Below are 19,214 nucleotides of genomic sequence, written 5' to 3'. Positions count from 1 at the left end.
TTCTCAAGGGAACACCATTGCTCCGCATTGTTCTTTTTCCAGGTAGCAGTTGAGAAAAAATTCACTGGAAAAAAAACAAACCCAGAAGAGGAGGTTTAGGCTGGATATCAGGAAAAGGCTCTTTCCCCAGGGGGTGGCCAGGCACTGCCCAGGCTCCCCAGGGAATGGTCACGGCTCCAAGGCTGCCAGAGCTCCAGGAGCGTTTGGACAGTGCTCCCAGGCACAGGGTGGGATTGTTGGGTGTCTGTGCAGGGCCAGGAGTTGGTCTCTGTGAAAAATACTGCTCCCTCTTTGAGATGTTTTAAAGTTTAATAAGGGATAAAAAGGGACAAATATCCAGTGCTGGGGTGGGCTAAAACAATGTTCTCTATATAATGTTACATTACAGGGGGTATATGCATATTCATGGCTGTTTATATGTTATTCAAACATTCCTGGTAGTTTAGATGTTCCGGGAATTCTTTTACTTGTTTTTAACCTTTGACTTGTTTTCATGCTATCTTGCAGATTAAATCAATATATATATTTTTTTTTCATGATTCTGTAGTAGATGATCAGCCAATTTTATCAATAAAGAAACTTATTGAAAAATTGCCAAATGAAAGTCCAAGAAAGCCATAAGCAAAGATCAGCACCGAGCCCGGGATCAGTACTGGGTGAACCTCAGATCCGGCCTCTATCGCACCGAATCCCCCCCCACCCCTGTTCACAAAGACAGTCTTTGCAGGGTCTGGTTTTATACAGTTTTTTGACTGGAAAGTAGGTTGCCTCATCCTATTGTCCATCTTGTTTTCATTGCATATTCATATTTCTTTTCCTCCTGGCTGCCGAATAGTTTTCGGGGCAGGGATGGACACTTGATTGCATTTACATTTAGGGAACCAGGCATTGGGATGCACACCCAGGCTGATGTAGGTAAGATGTTCATCAGGTGTTGATCACTGGGTCATTGGCAATCCTATCTTCGGAGGAGACCCATCTCCTTTTGGAGCCACCATTCTTTCTGTTGCAAATGGGCTGCTTCCTCTGTTCAGGCAGAGGTGGCATGAGTCCCGAACATCTTTATTTCTTATACGTGAATAATTTTTTACCACATTTACAATAAAAAATTAATTCATTCCACAAAATATATCACAATTCCATCCTGTTGTTTTTACACTCCCTGATAATGAAGAGTCAATAAATTCTCCTCTGAGTGTTCTGGGTTTTGTCCCTGTATCTTATCCTCCAGATAAGATCATCCAGGAAATGTGGGGAACCACCTAATTGTCTTATGCCATTTTCTGAGTTAGTTAGATGAAAAAGCATTTAAACAGCACATAGTTTCTATTTTAATATTATACCACAGTCTAAGATATATTTATCACACTACTATTTATATAAGCTATACAGTGCATACACAAACAGACAGATTATGGTATACCAAAAAGCAGTTAAAAGGAAATATAAATTGTACCATATCAAAATATTTGTGATTAATAATAATATGAAAAGTCTGGTACATAAATGAGAAAGCCAATACATTTATAACATTTATATTATGTTGTAATTTATAGTAGTCCCCATGCTCCTTGTGGGTCCCCTTCCAGCTCAGGAGATTCTGTGATTCTCTAAGTGTTCTAAATGCATCTGTTATGAGGGACTTGACCCAGGGCACTGATCCAAGAGCTCACAGGTGAAGCTCTCCTGAACACCACATGCTGCTACAGGACACAAGTCAGTCCAGGGGCAGGGGCACCTTCAGCTTCTGCTGGGCTCCAGCACCATCCCATTCCTGCCAGGCCTGAGAGCTCCTATAATATGTGGCCCATCCAGTTCTTTAGTGTTAATTACAGGGACCGAGGGCAGAAAACCAGCCTCGTTTGCCCTTTTATGGTATCAGTGTCCAGAAAAGCTTCCACCTCTACAAATTTTTCTCCCTCAAACTACTCTGCCCTACAACAAGGCTTTGTCTTCCCCACTCTCAGTTACCTGGTCCCCTCCAGCTCCCAGGGTACCAGGAGCTGGCAGACTGGAAGGAAAATATAGGGAAGGTGTAGGCTGGATGCATTAACCTCTGACAGCCAGCAGGAGGAAGGTGCTTTGCAGAGAAAGTCGAGCCCCTTCTTTATAAAAAGCTCTGAGTTTCTCAGGCCCAGGACAGGTGGTTGTGTCACTGTTTGGAGACTGGAACAGCCTGCCCTGACTGCAGCAAATCCTGTGGAAGGGTGGGGTGGGAGAGGCAAGTCCAGTTTATGGTTCCATGGCCTCAATGGTCAACAGGTAACAAACCTCTGGGTTGCTTTCCCAGCAACCAGGCAGCAGCTTGGAGAAACTTTGTCTGGGAAAGGAGCAGGGAAAAGATGAAAGTCAGGGAGAGAGTAGGAGAAAGTGTTAAGGGAGGTTGGGGCTTATTTGGGGTTTTTTATTATTTTATATTTTTTAATATAATTCAAAATGCTGAGTGTAGCTGTTGTGGTTTGAAAACAAACCAAGTGAGAGGCTCTAAGTCAGAAATAAAATTTAATGAGAAGAAAAGGAAAATAAAATAGAATAAAGTAAAATAAAATTAATACAAAAAGAAAAACCACTGACAGAGTCAGAATACAACCTGATCAGGATGATGAAAACAGTCCAGACGAGGTGGTCTTCCTGAAACAGAAATCTCGTAGAAAGGTCTGGTAGGTCTGGTAGCTCTGGTCCTCTGGGAATCCAGTGGGTGAAGGCTGCCTCTACTGTCCCAAATCCCAGCTTATATCCAGGTGAGAATGCTTGGCTCCTCCCTGTGGGCGGAGCATCTCACAATGGGATGATGGGTTATGGAAGAGGGCCTTGATGGCCCATTAAAGAGAGATAACTCCCGGAGGGAGTTATCTATGAGTCATTCACAAGGCACTGATGGGCCATTAACTGAGGATGGTGATAGAATACATCCTAAACTACAACCCAGGACAGCAGCATTGCTGAAAGAAGTATTGATGATTATGTTGATATCATATTGGACTCTTATGACATTAAAGAGATACTGTAACTTTATGTATCAGTTTTGGTTATGTGGAGGAGCAGCTGATTTTACCCTGTTCCAGTCTACTCATTCCTATCTCCTCACTTTTCTTCCTGTGATGAAATGCAATCATTTTCCTTAACATCTGGCTCCTAGAGCAAGCAACGTGTCCCATACTGTGGTTCTACGGCCTCTCAAAGCTGGGTACTTCAACTTCACCTCTGCCACCATCACGTACCTGGCACAGGAGGGTGCACAGGTCGTGGTAAGTGGTGGATTTATGGGTCCCCTTCAGATACACCTGACCATGCTCCTGGAGCCGCGTGGTCGGGGATGATGCGTGTCTGTGTGCTCTCACCCTGCCCGGTTCTGGAGTGAGGAGGAAAGGTGGCAAAGCCTGTCTTTTCCCTGCCTTTTCCAGGTTGGCTTCACTAGTGCTCCTGGGCAGGGAGGAATCCTGGCTCAGCGTGACTTTGACAGAAGGTTCTCCCCTCACTTTGTAGATACCTTTCAACTGATAATGGAAAAGTGCACCACGGCAGCTGCAGCCCAGTGCCCTGGCTTCCTGCTCACCCAGGCCTGGCAGGCAGAGTGGGTGAGTGGCCTGGGGACAGGTGACATATTCACCTGCCACCGTCCCTGTCACAGCCCCAGGAAAGGGGCAGAGCCCCTGGATATGGAGGGTCTGTAGCACCAGCCCCTAGAGCCAGGGTATGTCCTAGAGCAGTGCCAGCAGAGCCAGAGCCATGGCCAAGGGCTTTCATAGCTGCCCCTGAGGGAAGCTTTTTTGGAGCCCTGCACTGTCCCCTCTTAGGGCAGGATGCTTTGAGGACCAAGAAGAGCCAAGAGGCCACAGACTGGGAATGGTGGCAGTGGGAGCTGGAGCAGGGACAGAGGAAGGTGGAGCAGAAGCAGTGGCTGAGATGGAACTAGCAGGAGCAGGTGGCCCAGAAGGAACAGTACCTGGCCATGCACGTGGAACAGGACCACCAGGAATTCTGCAGGGTGCTCAGGGGAGGTACATGGGGCCAAGGGATGGCTGAGACACTGGCTGGGGGGCTTCCAGTTCCTGCTGGTGGTGCTGGGTGCTCCAATGCCAGCCCAAGTGCTGTACCAGGCACGGGAGGACTGTCAGCAGGTCCCTGTGCCAGCCCAGCTCTCCCAAAGGGCCCATTAGGAGTAGCTGGAGCAGAAGCTGGAGCAGGCGCAGAGAGCTGGCCTGCAGCATGTCCCTGCCAGCGAGCTCCAGTGGCAGATCCAGGAGCTCCGGCAGCAGTGGGAGCACCTGGCCCTCACCAAGGACGGCCATTGGCAGGAGCAGGAGGCCCAGCAGCCCAGCCAGTGCCTAGCCCAGCTCAGGCAGCAGAACCTTCAGGAGTTCCAGCCAGGTGATGTTTCTCTGGGCTCCATGGCATCCCATCCTGGGCTAACTCCCAGGTCCCCTTGCATCCTCAACAAACCTGCTGAGGGGCCCTGAACACAGAGCCATTGGGATCCTGATGGATTCTTTCCTCTGTCAAGCCACAGGAATTTCCAAGAAGTACTGTGCCCAAGTGAAACACAGAGTGGAGGGCCTGGAGCTGAGCCAGCACAGCCCTCAAATAGGACCAGCCCCAAAAGGAAACAGCTCAAATTTCCCAGTGATTTAGGGGTCCAGTTTCATTGACTGATTTTTCCAGTAACAGATGTTTCTGGAGCAGACAGTGTTTTTCATTCTTCCCTTGCCTCAGGGCTGTGAGGAAGGAGCCAGGAGGACAGGGCAGAATTGGAGAAGCACTGAGGCTCCTTGTCCCACCTGCCCCACTCTGGGGATAGAGGTTGTCCCTTGCCCTGTCCCCAGATCCACTGCGATAGACTTCCTGGGGAAGGCTGTGTCCTCACAGGGTGTCCCCAGCCCAGGGCAGGGTCCTGACCAGCTGGCCAGCTTCTTCCCCACCCATAGCCCCACCAGTTCCACCTTGTTACAGCAGTGTAACCTCTGACCCTGTGTCTAGACCTTCCTCGGGGGAAAAGCAAAAGGACTAGAGCATGACGCAAACATGTCAAATTCACAGGGATGAGTACCAGTGGCTTCAGAAGGCCTGAAGCAATTGGATCCCACATGAGCAACTCAGATAAATTTTTATCCATGCACCACAATGGCAATGCTGTATATACATTCATTTCTCCCTCCATGCTTTTCCCTCTCTTCTCCCCCTCTCCCTGCTGTGAGCAGCACAGAAACACTTGGGTACACGTTTCCATCCATAGGGATTGCACACAAACCTCGCACATTAACAAACACAGCATTTTTCACACCCATCTTGCCCACTGACATTCTAAAATACATGACTTCAGAGTTAAGACTTGTACTGCACACCAACCTACAGCATCTTATGCCACTTAACCGAGTCCCTCCGATTTTTTTCTTTAGGCTCATTCCCCATTTAAGAATACCCTCCAGCAGCCTCAAAGAAACATTAAAGAGAAATGCTGCCAGTACTGTGCAGCCAGCAACACGTCCTTTCCTAAAGCATCTGCTTCACAAAATTGACTGTAAAGGTATTGGGGGGTCTTTGTTTGGTTTTTTGTTGTTGTTAGGTTGGGTTTTTTTAAGCACAAAATCCTCTGCAATTAACCAATATAGTGGGGGTTTTTTTACAAATTGCTGATTTGAAACAGCTGTTATTTTTCAAAGGAAAGAGTTTATTTAGAAGAATTCTTAATGTAAAGTGATGCTGAAGAAGCTTGTCAAGTAACTAATCTTGTAAATAAAATTATTAGGATTAGGAAATACAAAATAATTTTCATATTGACAGCTAAGTAAGAGTAATAGTAGGCAAAAGTGAAAACTTCAGTACAAATTTGTTCTAAATTATTGTCTTGGCTTGAAAGACAGGTGTCTGCTGAAGAAGGCAGGAACCTCCCTTTGAATGGAGAATACGATCCCCTTCCCTCCAAATTACTACAACTTTGAAATCAAAGGGCTTTCAGGCAAAGATATGGGGAAAAGAATAACAGTTCTTTACTAGTATGTATGTGAATAACAAGATGAACAAACAAACAACAACAGCAGCAGTAACAACAAACAAAAAGAAAGAATAAACCAGAAAATCCAGTGCAGTCTCTCTCCCGCTCTTTAAGCCATTTCCCCTGCGGTGCAGTTCCGGGCACAGCCGGCGGGGGCGCTAGTGGCTCCCGGTGGGCGGGGCCGGGGCGCTGATTCCTCCGCGCCGGCAGGGGGCGCTGTGGCGCCAGCTCAGGGGCCACGTGGAAATGGCGGCGCGGCCGAGCCGGGAAGGGATTGTAGTGAGGCTTTGCTGCATAAACCCCAGAGGCAGCCGAACTCGGTGCACCAGCAGGACTCCCGGAAACAAGCAAGCTGGGATAGCAGGAATGAGCAAAACTCCCAGGGTGGTGGACGAGCTGTACCCAACTCCGCAGCTGTGGCGGGAACCACGGAACAAGCAAAGGGCAGGGGGTGGGCAGCAGCAGCCCAGCTCCCAGCAGGGCAGAGAGAGGCTCCCTTGTGGGGAAAGGGGCTCCGGGATCCTGGGGTTTCCCCTGAGGCACCCAAGCACATGGGGAAGGGTCCCGTTTGGTGAGGTACAGTATTGATAAGGTTCCAGTGCATCGGCCGCTCTTATGAGCTCTTAGGTGAGCTTCACTCACGGTAGAAGGGAGCAGAAGACAACCCTGCAGTAGTGGTTAATTCTTCCCCTCTGTGAGAAACGGACGCTTACTTTTAAAATGTCAAAGGTTTCTCCAACCTTAACGAAACGCAACAAAAGACTGAATAAGGAGAAAGAGCAACCCTGAGAGCCTCTATGACCAGCAGCCATGTGCTGGTCTACAACAGCCGTGTTTTCCCTTTTCTACTCCTAGCCCCGCCCAAGGTCCTGTCAGTCAACTCCTTCTTTGCCGTCCATTGGTGGGAGGTCACTGCCTTTCGTCCTGATTGGAGGTAAGGTGTTGCCACAGTAACAACCCCGCCCATGGCCCGACCCAAGGCCGACCGTGACGGTGCAGAGGTGAGGGGGAGAGGAGAACATACCGCCATAAAATAACTACACATCTATAAAACTTCTCTTGATATACACGTAATATTCATCCCTTAATTGTGAGAGCCAACCATCGCATTACTCATCTATAACGCCTCCAAACGCCGAGAGGGCAAGGGAGGGAGAGGTAGGAGTTACATGCCACCCTTTTTCCCCAGCCCGATTCTCGAGGTCTCTCTGCCCTTCCCAGAGAAACCACCGGGTAAAAGGAGAGAGTAGCCAGCTCTACCCCTCTCCTGAGCTGTGGGAACTCCTGTCTCTCTGAAGTACCTGGTCGTTATTGTCTTATTGTCTCCTAGCAACACATAAGAGACAAAATTCCGTGAGAGAGAAAAAAAAAAAAACCAAACAAATGGAAGAATCCTAAACCCCAATAGTCCACATGTGATTTTTTTTATAGATCCCCGAACATCTGCTTCTCCATGCCCTTCCTCATGCACCAAATTTTTGACTTGGGGAAGAGGAAAAGGAAAAGAAAAGGTATTGCAAAACTCCTGAAGGACAGCATAGGCATTGGTCACAGCCAGCACAGCTTCAGGAGGGGAAAGCTCTGCTGGTCAAATCTGATTTCCTTTTACGACACAGTGTTCAATTAGCTAATCAAGGGAAGCCGGTTGATGTAATCTTTTTTGGATTTCAGCAAAGCTTTTGATACATCTTTCATCTGGACAATCCATCCAGGTGTGAGAAACAAGATTCAATTTTTATGTAAATTTTAAGAAATAGGTTTAATAAAAGATAAAACAACTAGGAGATTAAAAAAAAGCAAAGTAGGGCTGGGTGTCTTGGCATTCAGCCAAGTCCACACCTTGCTATTTCAGATACTTTCTTTAAATACCCTTTCTATTGTATCAATCTGTTGAATATTCATATTTTCCCATAAACTAGTTTCCATATTCCAGGGACTGTTTTGCATGGCCCCTCCTTGGGTCCGCCTTTTTAGAGCTGTGTGTTTCTTGGCTGTGTCTTCGTTATCACCTCCAGATTGGGCCTTGGTCCGTGCTTTCTTCAGATGGGAGATGCTGATAGCTGGTGTATCAATAGCAGAGTCTTCTTTACATGTTCATTGGATATTATCACAGCCAAACAGACAGTTTGAGCATATTATATCACTACTACCACTATGCCTAATTTTCTTTATTAACAGCAGAAATAAAAAATTATATCCTTACCACAAAGTTATTAATCATATAGCACACATCTTGCGAAAAGCCAACTTTATAATATGCATTTATAACACAGGAGAGCCACATCATGTGGGTGGGTTAGCAACTGGCTCATGCACCAGGTACAAAGTGTGGCAGTGAATGGTGTGACATCAGACTGGCAACCAGGCACTAATGGGGTTCCAGGGCTCTATCTTAGGCCCAGCACTCTTGAACATCTTCATTAATGACTTGGATGCAGGGCTGGAAGGGACACTCGGTCAGTTTGCAGATGATACAAAACAGGTGAGCAGTCCACTCCCTGAGAAGCAGAGATGTCTGGACAAATTAGAAGGCTGGATAACCACCGACTGTATGAAATTTAACAAGGGCAGGTGCCAAATACCACATCTGGAACGGGGCAACCCTACTTGTGTGTATAGACTTGGGAATGAGAGACTGGAAAGCAGCTGCAGAAAGGGACCTGGAGGTCCCATCCCTGGCAGGTTGGATCTGAGTCAGCAGTGCCCTGGCAGCCAGGAGGGCCAACCATGTCCTGAGGGACATCAGGCCCAGCATCACTGGCTGGGCAAGGGAGGGGACTGTCCTGCTCTGGTCTGCACTGGGGTGGCCTCACCTCCAGCCCTAGGGCGGTTTTCAACATCCCGGTATAAAAAAGACATTGAGCTATTGGGCAGTGTCTGAAGGAGAGACATGAATATGGTGAAGAGCCTTGAGCGGAGGCCTTATGAGGACTGGCTGAGATCACCTGGTTTGTTCAGCCTGGAGAAAAGGAGACCGAGGGGACACTCACTGGTATTTGCAGCTTCTTCACAAGGGCAGGTGGAGGGGCAGGTACTGATCTCTTCACTCTTGTGACCAGTGACAGGTCTCAGGGCAACATCTGACCTGAGTCAGGAGGGGGTTAGGTTTGGTATCAGGAAAAGATTCTTCCCCCAGAGGGTGATTGGGCACTGAACAGGCTCCCCAGGGTTTGGTCATGGCCCCAAAGCTGCCAGATCTCAAGGAACTTTTGGACAAGGCTCTCAGGTACAGGGTGGAATTGTAGGGCCAGGAGTTGGACTTAATGATCCTGATGGGTGACGTTGTTGTACACTACAATGACACAAAGACTTGGACTTCAGAAGGTTGAAAAATGACTTTTTTATTGTTGGGATGTGTTTCTTTTTTATACTATTTTACACAGACCAATTTGATTGGTGAAGTAAAGACAAACTTCTTCAGTCACATTGGTTAGACTAGAAGGACATCAAGAAGAAGTCCCTCCAAGGGAAAAAACGTAAACAGATTTGCAGTTACTAAAACACGTCTCTTGTTTACAGAAAATTTCCTGGGAAAGGAATTTCAGAAAACTAAAACATGTCAGGCACGAACTAAGGCTACAGATGGGGGCCTTCCAGCTACATATATTCTTTGGTTCTCTATCTCTTGTTGCTAGTCACCACTTGATTTTGGCATGTGAAGTTCCAGACATATCTTGAGTGCCAAGTTTATTTGTGTGTTCTTTTTCAGACCATGCTCTGTTGGCATTTGTGATGGGTTGACGATGGCTGGACAGCAGATACCAAAGTCATTCTATCACTCCTCCTCCTGATCTGGAAGGGGTTAGAGAAGAAAATACAACAAAAGGCTCATGGATCAGGACAGGGGAGGATCACACACCAATTACCAGCGTGGGCAAAACAGACTGGACTTGGAGAAAATTAATTTAATTTGTAAACAATCAAATCAAAGCAGGATTTGAGAAGTCAACCCAAATCTCAAAATACCCTCCCCCCAGCATTCTCTTCCTGCTGGGCTTAAGTTCACTCCTAATTTTCTCTCTGTCCTTCCAGCAGTGGCACTGGGGGAGAGGGAGATGGGGGTTATAGGCAGTTTGTCACACTCGCTCCTTGTCTCTGACGCTTCTTCTCCTCAGAGGGCAGGACTCCACACATTCTTTCCCTACTCCAGTGTGGGGTCCTTCCCAGAGGCGACAGTCCTCAATCAATTTTCCCAATTTGAATTCTTTCTACAAACTGCAGTTCTGCACAAACTGCATCAGGAAGGACTGACTCTTCCACAGAGTCAGGCATTCAGGAACAGGCTGCTCCTGCATGGGTTCCTTACCTTCCTTTTATGGGGTTGGCCTTCAGGAACTTCTCCTGCAAAGTTCGCTTCCATGGGGTCACTCCTTCAGGAACAGGCTGCTGATCCCAAAAATCTGCACTGAGCAGAGATTTTGATCCTGCACAACAAAGCTGTCTGGGGAGGCAAGATTGATCAGCATGCCTGCTAGAAAAGGGGTGAAATCTTTCCCAAATGAAAGCTGTGAGAGTCAGATTGTGCTGAAATCTTCCAGCATTTGTAATGTGAGACAGACAAGTTCTGGGGTGTTACAGGATGCCCTGGCCACACCCTGGGTATCCTGACCCCCTGCATCCCAGCCAGATGCCACGTTCACCCCACTTTCCATTCCTGCCTCCCTCCAAACCGAGAGAGCCACAGCTGCCCTAACACTTCCTGCATTGCTGTGGGCTGACTTGGTGGCCAAGCGGGCAGCTCAGGCAACACAGGGAGCTGTTGGACCTACTGTGCCACTGACCTCTCTCCTGGTGCCCTCCAGCATTCCTGAGGAGAAGCCCCCAGTCTGTCTCATCATTGGGAAAAAGAATTACAAATGAATCAGTGAAGCACCTACAGCCCTAACCTAGGAGGAGTGTAGGCACAGGATGCTGCTTTTATAGGTATCTCCTCTCCTGCTCCCTCTTTTCCCACTCCCTGTCAGGGCTCAAGGGGCTCCTAGTGGATCAGAGACATGCAGGCTGGGGCATTCCCAAAGCTGTGCACAGGGACTACCAAGATCTCCCCTCTCTGGGCCACACTTTGGGGTGCAGAGGAGGCTGTGGAACTTGGGGCTCCTGTGGTCCTTACCTCAAAAATGGCTGGACAGAATCCCTGGGACTGCCATGTTCATGGGCAGGAAAGGAGCTCCACCCTAGCTGTACCCCGGAATCCCTCTAGGGCTGTATCTAGCAATACCATGCTGGTTGGATGCAGCACTCCCACCCTTCCAAGGCAGCGATGTGTCTGATCAGGAGTGTGAGAAGGAGAGCCCATGTCCATGCCGTGGCTGGAGGAGCCTGTCATGCCCCTGTCTGTGGCAGGGCATGAGGCTCTGGGGCTTGACCTCAGTGAGTCCCCAGAGAGGATCCAGAATTTGGCCCCAGTGAGTCCCAGCAGGGGATACGATCCAGAATTTGGCCATCTTGCCAGGAACGTGGATACAGAAAGAATGGTCCCAGCAAGCCCTCAAGAAGGTACACAGAATTCAGCAGCACTTCCTCTCTGCAGGTGGCCCTGAGCCCTGGCCACCTGCATGAAGCAGTGCAAAGGCTGAGCTGCAGGAGAAGATGGGGCAGTGGAACAAGCTGGAGGAAGAGCAGCGGGAGCAGAAGCAGAAGCTGCTGTAGTGGGCAAGGAATATGAGGATGGAGCAGGCAAAAAGAGCTGAGAGAACTGAAATGAAAATTGAATGAAAATGAAATGAAAAGGCCAGCACTCCCTGCTGTCACTTTGCACCTGCCTGAGCCTCACAAATTCCTTTCTACTTCCAGGCTCTTTCCCTCCTTCCTTTCTCCTCCCTGCTCCCCATGTCCCAGTCTGGCTTGGAGGCCAGAGACTCTTCTTACCCCCACAGCTGCTCCTCAGTGCCAAAGGCTCCCTCTTCTCCATGGAGGCATCCAGCCTTTCCCCTTTCCCAGCTACCCTGTCCCTGTGCATGCCAGTATTTCTGCTCTCAGGAGCAGGATGATAACAGAGGGACCCTTTTGGCTCTCGTATTCCCAGAGCCGGACAGAAGGTCATACATTAGGCAGAGCAGAGGACTGTGGAGCAGGTCCTCAGGGCTGAGGAGCAGTACCAGGAGGTGCAGAGACAGCTGGAGCACCTGGAGCGGCTGAGGGTGGAGTATAAGGTGTGAGCAGTGAAGAGGGTAGATGGAAGAAGGTTTACATCTGGTTGGAAAGGTGTTGGAAATGCTGGGTCAGCCACACTTGGGGTGTGGAGACAGCAGCCGACAGGATCAGAGCTCTGCTGCCTTGGGTGGAAAATGCAGGGCAATCTACTGTCTTGGGGGAAGAAGGCAGGGGCCTCCCTGGTTCTGGCAGCTGGAGGTGGGGTTCTCTGCAGTCTTGAGACAACTGAGGTGCAGGTCTCTGCTGCTCTGGAGGATTGAGGCAGGGGTCTCCACTCAACTGAGGCAGAAGGTGTTGCATAGGATGATGCTGGTGGGGTTCCCTTCTGTCCTGTGTCAGGAAAATTAATCCCCAATGTCAGAGATTTATGTCCAAAAATGAGACAGAGGACTCCTGTAACTTTATTTGAACAAAGGGAGAGGCCATGGGGCATTTCTCTCAAATTGCTGGAGGACATAAGCACCTTTTTATCCTAGTTTCCCTGCTGCATTTCCCTTTCTCTTTCCCCATTGGCTGCGGTACTCGAGAGTTACAGACTTCCTGAATCACCTAATACAGACCACGTTTTTCTTTTTGTCTCTATTCTTTTTCTGTAAGTCCAGGAATTCAGCACAGCCTTGGGTGAGCAACAGTCTGTGTCAACTAGTGGAATTCCTCTGCAATTTATGGTTCCACCCATTGCTTCTTTCACCTGTATGTATCTGGCTTTGTCCATCAGCAGGCTCACAGTTTGTTTGTAAAGACACATCACACTCATTCCTTTCACCTGGAAAGCACAGGTCTGCCCAGTCCTGGACAAACAAGGCTGGGATCTGCTGTCTTGGGGGATGGAGGCAGGTGTCTCTGCTGCCCTGAGGAATAGAGGTAAAGGTCTCCCTTGTGCTAGCAGATGGAAGTAGAGGTCTCTAGAGTCTAGGACAATTGAGGCGAGAGTCTTTGCTGTCCTGTAAGATAGAGGCATCTTGGTGGATCAAGGCAAAGGTCACAGCTTTTCTGAGGGAGGAGGGTGAGGCCTCCTGCCAACTGAGAGATGAAGATGGCGGTCTCTGCTTCACTAGGGGAGACTCTCTATGCCGTTTTCAGGACTAGGAGCAGTAACAGGAACGGCAAAGGCAAATCCAAACATATTAAACATGATGAGCACCAGAGGCTCAAGCAGCTGGGGGCAGCAGCAAGGCCCAGTGGGACCCTGTCAGGATAGCAGGCTCCAGCTGGGCTGGGCTGTGAGGGAGCTGTTCCCAGCCATAAAGGGAACCCACATGGTGGTGTGGCAGGGGATGAGCTCTGCCCTTGCCCTCTGCCCAGAGACTCATGGACCAGTAGCGCTCCCTGAGGTCTAGGACAGGGCATGGGCCCAACCTAGCGTGTCTTGAGCATGGTGAAATGGCCTGAAAACCTGGCTGCTGCCATCTCACCACATCAGCCTGCAGCCACTCACTCTGGTTAATTGTCCACCCGCCCTGGTTAAGCACCCACACATCCTGGTTAAGCTCAGCTGTGGAGACCCCTGTCTTCATCTCCCAGGACATCAAAGACCCGCTTCTTCATTCCCCAGGACAGGATAGACTCCTGCCACCTTTTGCCAGGACAAGGGAGACAGACCCTCATCTTCACCCCTATGGCAGCATAGACCCCTGCCTTCATCTCTCAGAGCAGCAGAGACCCCCATCTTCATTTCCCAGGAGAGCAGTAGATCCATCATCAAGCACCCAGGGCAGAGGAGACCCCTTATCTTTATCCACCAGGCAAATAGATGCCCTCACCTGCATCATCCCGTCACCCTCAGTTCAGTGGAGGCTCCCACCTCCATTCTCCATAGCAGCAGAGATCCTCACCTTCTTGTGCCAGGACAAGGGGGACCCCGTCTTCATCCCTCAAGAGAGTGGTTCCCCCCATCTCCTGCATTTTCCAGTCAGGGCAGCAGGGAACCCCCTCCTCTATTTCCCAGAGGAATGGAGAACATTCACCATCCTGTCCTCCAGAGACTCCCACCTTCACTACTCTATCCTGGAGACACTGCAAATCCAGCAGAGGCCCCTCCCCCCCACCTTCATTCTCCAGTGCATCTGCTGCAGCCAAGATCCCTGCAGCAGCTGCTGATAGTGATGCTTCCCTGGGGCCCCAGGTCCTTCCTGGCATCCCACCCCAGGCCACCTGGCAGGTCCCTCTGCAGCCTCATCAAACCCCTAACCCTAACTTGCTCCCAGAGTCTTTTGGATTCTTTGCAGAAATTCCTGAGAAGTCCTGTGCCCAGGTGCAGCAGAGGGCCCAGAGCCAAGACAGTGCAGCACACAGCTGAGCTGATCCCTAACATGAGCCGAGCTGCAATTGCCCACAATTTCGGGTTTCCCTTCCATTGTGACTTTTAGCAGAGATGTTTGTGGAGCAGACAGTGTTTTCTATCCTTCCCTCGCCTCAGGGCTGTGAGACAGGAGCTGCCCCAGGGCTGGAGGAGTCCTGAGGCTCCTTGTCCCACCTGCCCCACTCTAGGGACAGAAGTTGTCCCTTTCCGTGTCCTCAGATCTACTGGGATGGAGCTGTTGGGGGGGAACTGTGTCCTTGGGGGCTCCTCGTGGACTGGGCTGGCTCTTCCCCACCCACAGCCCCACCAGTACCACCTTGCCACCGTGGTGTCGTCTCTGAGACCCAGTGGCTGAACAGAGGCAAAGCAAAGAAGGGATTCAGAGCATAAGGCGTACGTGTCAAATCCATGGGGATGGGGACCAGCAGCTTCAGAGAACCTGAAGGCACAGGGTCCCACAGGAGTGGCTCTGATTAATCCCAGCTACTCTATTATACAGATAATTACGTCTCTATTATTTACAGTTATGTGCCAATACCTATCACCTATAATAACAGGGTAATTTCTACTCTGACCCAATCCCCTTAAACTACTTTGTGCCATCATCGCAGCAGAAGATGAATGCCAGTGGAGAAGAAGAAGAAGAAGCCAAAACGACAACATTTTTCACCCTGTGATAAACTACACTACTATTTTCACACCTCTGTGACTTGTAATTCTTCTTTCAGTGTTGGAAGTTTTTTCCATGGGCTGAAGTCAAAGACTGTGTCCTCTGGGGCTCTGTGCCAGGCAACCCCCTTGGACTGGCTCCACACCCTGCTGGCTAGGATTCAAACCCTCTTGTTCGGGTCCCAGTCCTCTCTACCAAGGTCTGTGACCTTCTAGGGCATCCAGAGGAATGCCCTGGACTCCAGCACAGACTCTGTGCCCAGGCTATTCCTGCTCTACTGGTCCCTGGTGGCTTTTACCCACCTGCCACACCCAGGTGCTTGTACTGGGTTAGCCACCAACGGGTCCAAGGCTGACACCATCCCTGCTCAGGATGTCCTGAAGTGCCTGGTGCTCCCCTGTCCCACTGCCCACTGGGGTCCAGATGGATGGGTGCCCAAACCACAGTGGTTAGGGGGTTAGAGTGTAGCAAGTGAGCAGGCAGAACATCCACACACAGATAAGGCACATCCCACCAGATCTTCTGAGCCTCCCTGGGGCCTTCAGGGTTCTGCCTGCCAGGGATCCCCTGAAATGCCTTATTTCACCCCACAGACCAACCACTTCATTCCTCTGCCTGTACTGTCGGGACCAAAATCTAGTTTGATTATTTTTATTTGGCTGGGTGAGGGTGGTACTACTGCACCCCACACCCAAGGGGGCCCTGGGGGGCCATGGAGCTCAACAGCCATAATGGAAGGGCACCCTCTATGCCCTGAAAAATGGCACCTCTTCTTTCTAGGCCACCCAGGCAGGGGTGATCTGGGGTTCCTGCCAGTGTATGAGGCAGTCTTCTGGAGCGAAAGGGTGGACCCCAGACTGGGGTGTGGAGAACCAGTTGCCTCACACCGAAGCAGGGCAGCAGCAGCCAGAGGAGGGGATGGGCTGGAATGGAGGGCTGGAGGGGGGGACCACTGATGACTCCTGCTGGCCCTGGGGGGGCGTCTGGGCAAGGGGGACACAGCTTGGAATGTGTGTGTGCCATGTGCACAGTGGTGTCTGGGGAAGCAGGTTGTGTGTGGATTGTGCGGGCAAAGTGGTTTCCAGGGAGCCAGACTGTATGTCTGTGGTGTAGTGTGGCCATGGCTGCTCTACCTGGTTTGTGTTTTGTCCCTGCCCCCAAGAATAATGAAGAAAATCCCAAGCAACCCCAGCAGCAGCACTTCTGTGACTCTCAGAGTTGAACATCTGAAATTACTTTTCAAAATTTTGTAGTGTCTTGCAATGGACCATTGTTGCCTCAAGTTTGCCTGCTTTTCACTCTTTGCATTTTGTTGTCACGCAGCTTCAAGTAAACTATGTATATTATTAGAATTGTTTACATTCTTCCTCTCTAGGAGGAGAAAGATGATTGATGGTGATGTTCACCAACGAGGTCAAAGAGGTGGCTACCTGTGTAGCCAATCTTGGCCCGTCTGTAAAATTGTATATAATATGGAGTCAGAAAAATAAAGTAGAAGCTTTCCTGCTTGACCTCCTGCTGGCCTGCTTCGTCCTTTCGTGTTCCTAAAAGCAGCTGCAAGTGTGACCCTCCATCACAGACCATCAGAAGTCAAATGAACTACATTCAGGCTTGTCTTACAGCCTAAGGAAAACCAGATAAACTCCATTTTCCCAGCCCAGACACAGGACGACCATTTACCCCAAACACAGGGAGACAATTTACCCCAAGTGATCAAAGACCAAAGTCTGGGAAAGAACAGGGGGAAAGTGCATCTCTCTTGGCTGCTCTTACACACCGCTGTCAACAGATCAAAAATCCAAGTGAACTTGATTGCTGCATAGTTGAGTGAAAAATAAACATTCTGGGAATAGAGGGCTAGGACCAGAGAACAGTGGAACCAAAGGACATGAGAGAGGAGGAAAAGCACAGGGTGGGGGAAAGAGCACTTGAGGACAGGAGCATGGCATCTCTGGAAAAAGAATATGTGACTTTATCCACAAAAAATGGGGTTTGCTGGAGGAAGGAGTGTGGAAGGACAGTAACTGCAAGACTAAAGAAGGAAAATGAGACTAGTTTGATCCAACCAGTGCTCAGGTTCCTCATTTATGCCTCAACTGGCTCAAAGTGTTTAATTAACTGCCCTTCTGGAAGAGGTTCTCACGCCAAGAAGCCCTCCGTAGTCTACTGCACCTGAAGTTTACATTGATACAAGACTTCCAAGATGGTGTGGAAATGCAAGGACAAGAAGTGGCAGAATGATGGGAAGGTAAATCTTCCTGTCCTGTTTACAGATGCCTGACACAGGGAGGTGAACTGCAGAGTCATCCTAAAGCTAGAGGAAAAGGGAGCAATCTTCCCACATAGTGGTTTACCACCAAAGGGAGAAAGGTCATGCTTTGAACTGTTAGCCAATGACAAGTAACAGAACTAGGCAAAAATTAACTCTACCCCTGCTGAAACACGGACACCCTCACCAGAATTAGACACTTGATATGAGCCTGAACAGGCCTGAAATACAGCATAAATGTCTATCAATTGCTTAGGATTTAAGAAACCTAAGCTTAAAAAGCATGTATCAAACTACTGTTTCTTTTTTTGGTAATCAAACTGTCACTGTGTCATGCTGCACTGCCTCCATAATGTCTTGCTTTGTATAAAATTAGAGATGGGAGTCTGACTACATTTATAGTTCCTGAACACATTTAATTTACACTGCCAGGTGCTAAGGCCAGTTGGCACAGAACAACTTGCTCAACAGCTTAATCAGCTTCAAAAACTATATCTAATTCTGTTGTTGTCTCTATCCCACAGTTGGGGAGTGGACCCAGGACGCCTTCACTTGAAAATTTGGTCTGGAAATCATTTGCAAGACCACTACTTGGCACAGAACAAGTGCAACAGGGACCTACACCTGGTCAGTAAGGAGAGGCCATGCTGTACACGGCTTGTGTGAGAACTGCCACTGCTCCCATGTCAGAGCAAAGTTCAAGAGTTGCTGCTGTAATTCCATTTTTCTTGGCCTTTCTATCAAAGTGTCTGGTTTCTCACATTTCTGAGACCTCTTGGAGTCAGCTCACAGCTACAGGAACCGCAGAAGGGATTATTTATGGAAACCTTATAGAGAATGTGCACTGGCAGACCAGTGCACAGAAAGCCAGCACTGTCCTGGGCTGATCCCCAAACATGGGCAGCAGATAAAGGAAGGGATTCTGCCGCTCTGCTTTGCTCAGGTGAGACCTCACCTGCAGAGCTGCCTCCAGCTCTGGGATCCCCAGCACAGGAAGGACATGGAGAAGCTGGAGTGAGTCCAAAGGCCACGGAGATGCTCCAAGGGCTGGAGTTCCTCTTCTGGAGCCAGGCTGGGAGAGCTGGGGGTGTTCAGCTGGAGAAGAGAAGGCTCTAGGGAGACCTTAGAGCCCCTTCCAGGGCCTAAAGGGGCTCCAACAAAGTTGGAGAGGGACTTTGGACAAATACCTAGAGTGCCAGGACAAGGGAGAATGGCTTCCCAGTGCCAGAGGGCAGGGATAGATGGGATATTAGGAAGAATTTTTTCCCTGAGGGTGTTGAGGCCCTGGTACAGGTTTGCCTAGAGAAGCCATGACTACCTCATCCCTGGAAGTGTCCAGGGAATTGAAACAACCTGGTCTATTGGAAGGTGTCCCTGCCCATGGCAAAGGGGTGGAATGGGTTGATCTTTAAGGTCCCTCTTAGCCCAAAGCAGTCTGTGAGTCTTTGAGCTCTGTAGAATATGGCATAACCTGAAGCACAGAGCAGTTTCTTTCACACAGATGTGAACAAGAGTGCTATCCTATGATCTGAGGGACTAGAGAAAAAAACCTGAAGACAATTACTACCACCTTTGCCTCTTACCTGCAGAACAGAAAACAGGCTTTTTTAATGGTGAATTATTCCCAGGTTCTGTGAATTGGCAGAAATCAGTGGATAGTGTGTTCCCTTCTAAGGAAAACCCAGTGCACTTTCCAAAAATACTCCCAGGATTTTGCATTTCTGTAGTGGTTTGTCACACGGAGGATTTTTGGTGAATATATGGGAATAGAATTGTGTGTGAAGGAGAGACTGAGATAACATCACAGTGAGAGTTAAGTCTCTTCCCA

Source organism: Sylvia atricapilla, chromosome 30 (genome assembly GCF_009819655.1).
Source record: "Sylvia atricapilla isolate bSylAtr1 chromosome 30, bSylAtr1.pri, whole genome shotgun sequence".
Taxonomy (NCBI): Eukaryota; Metazoa; Chordata; class Aves; order Passeriformes; family Sylviidae; genus Sylvia; species Sylvia atricapilla.
This window is presented reverse-complemented; position numbering follows the sequence as displayed.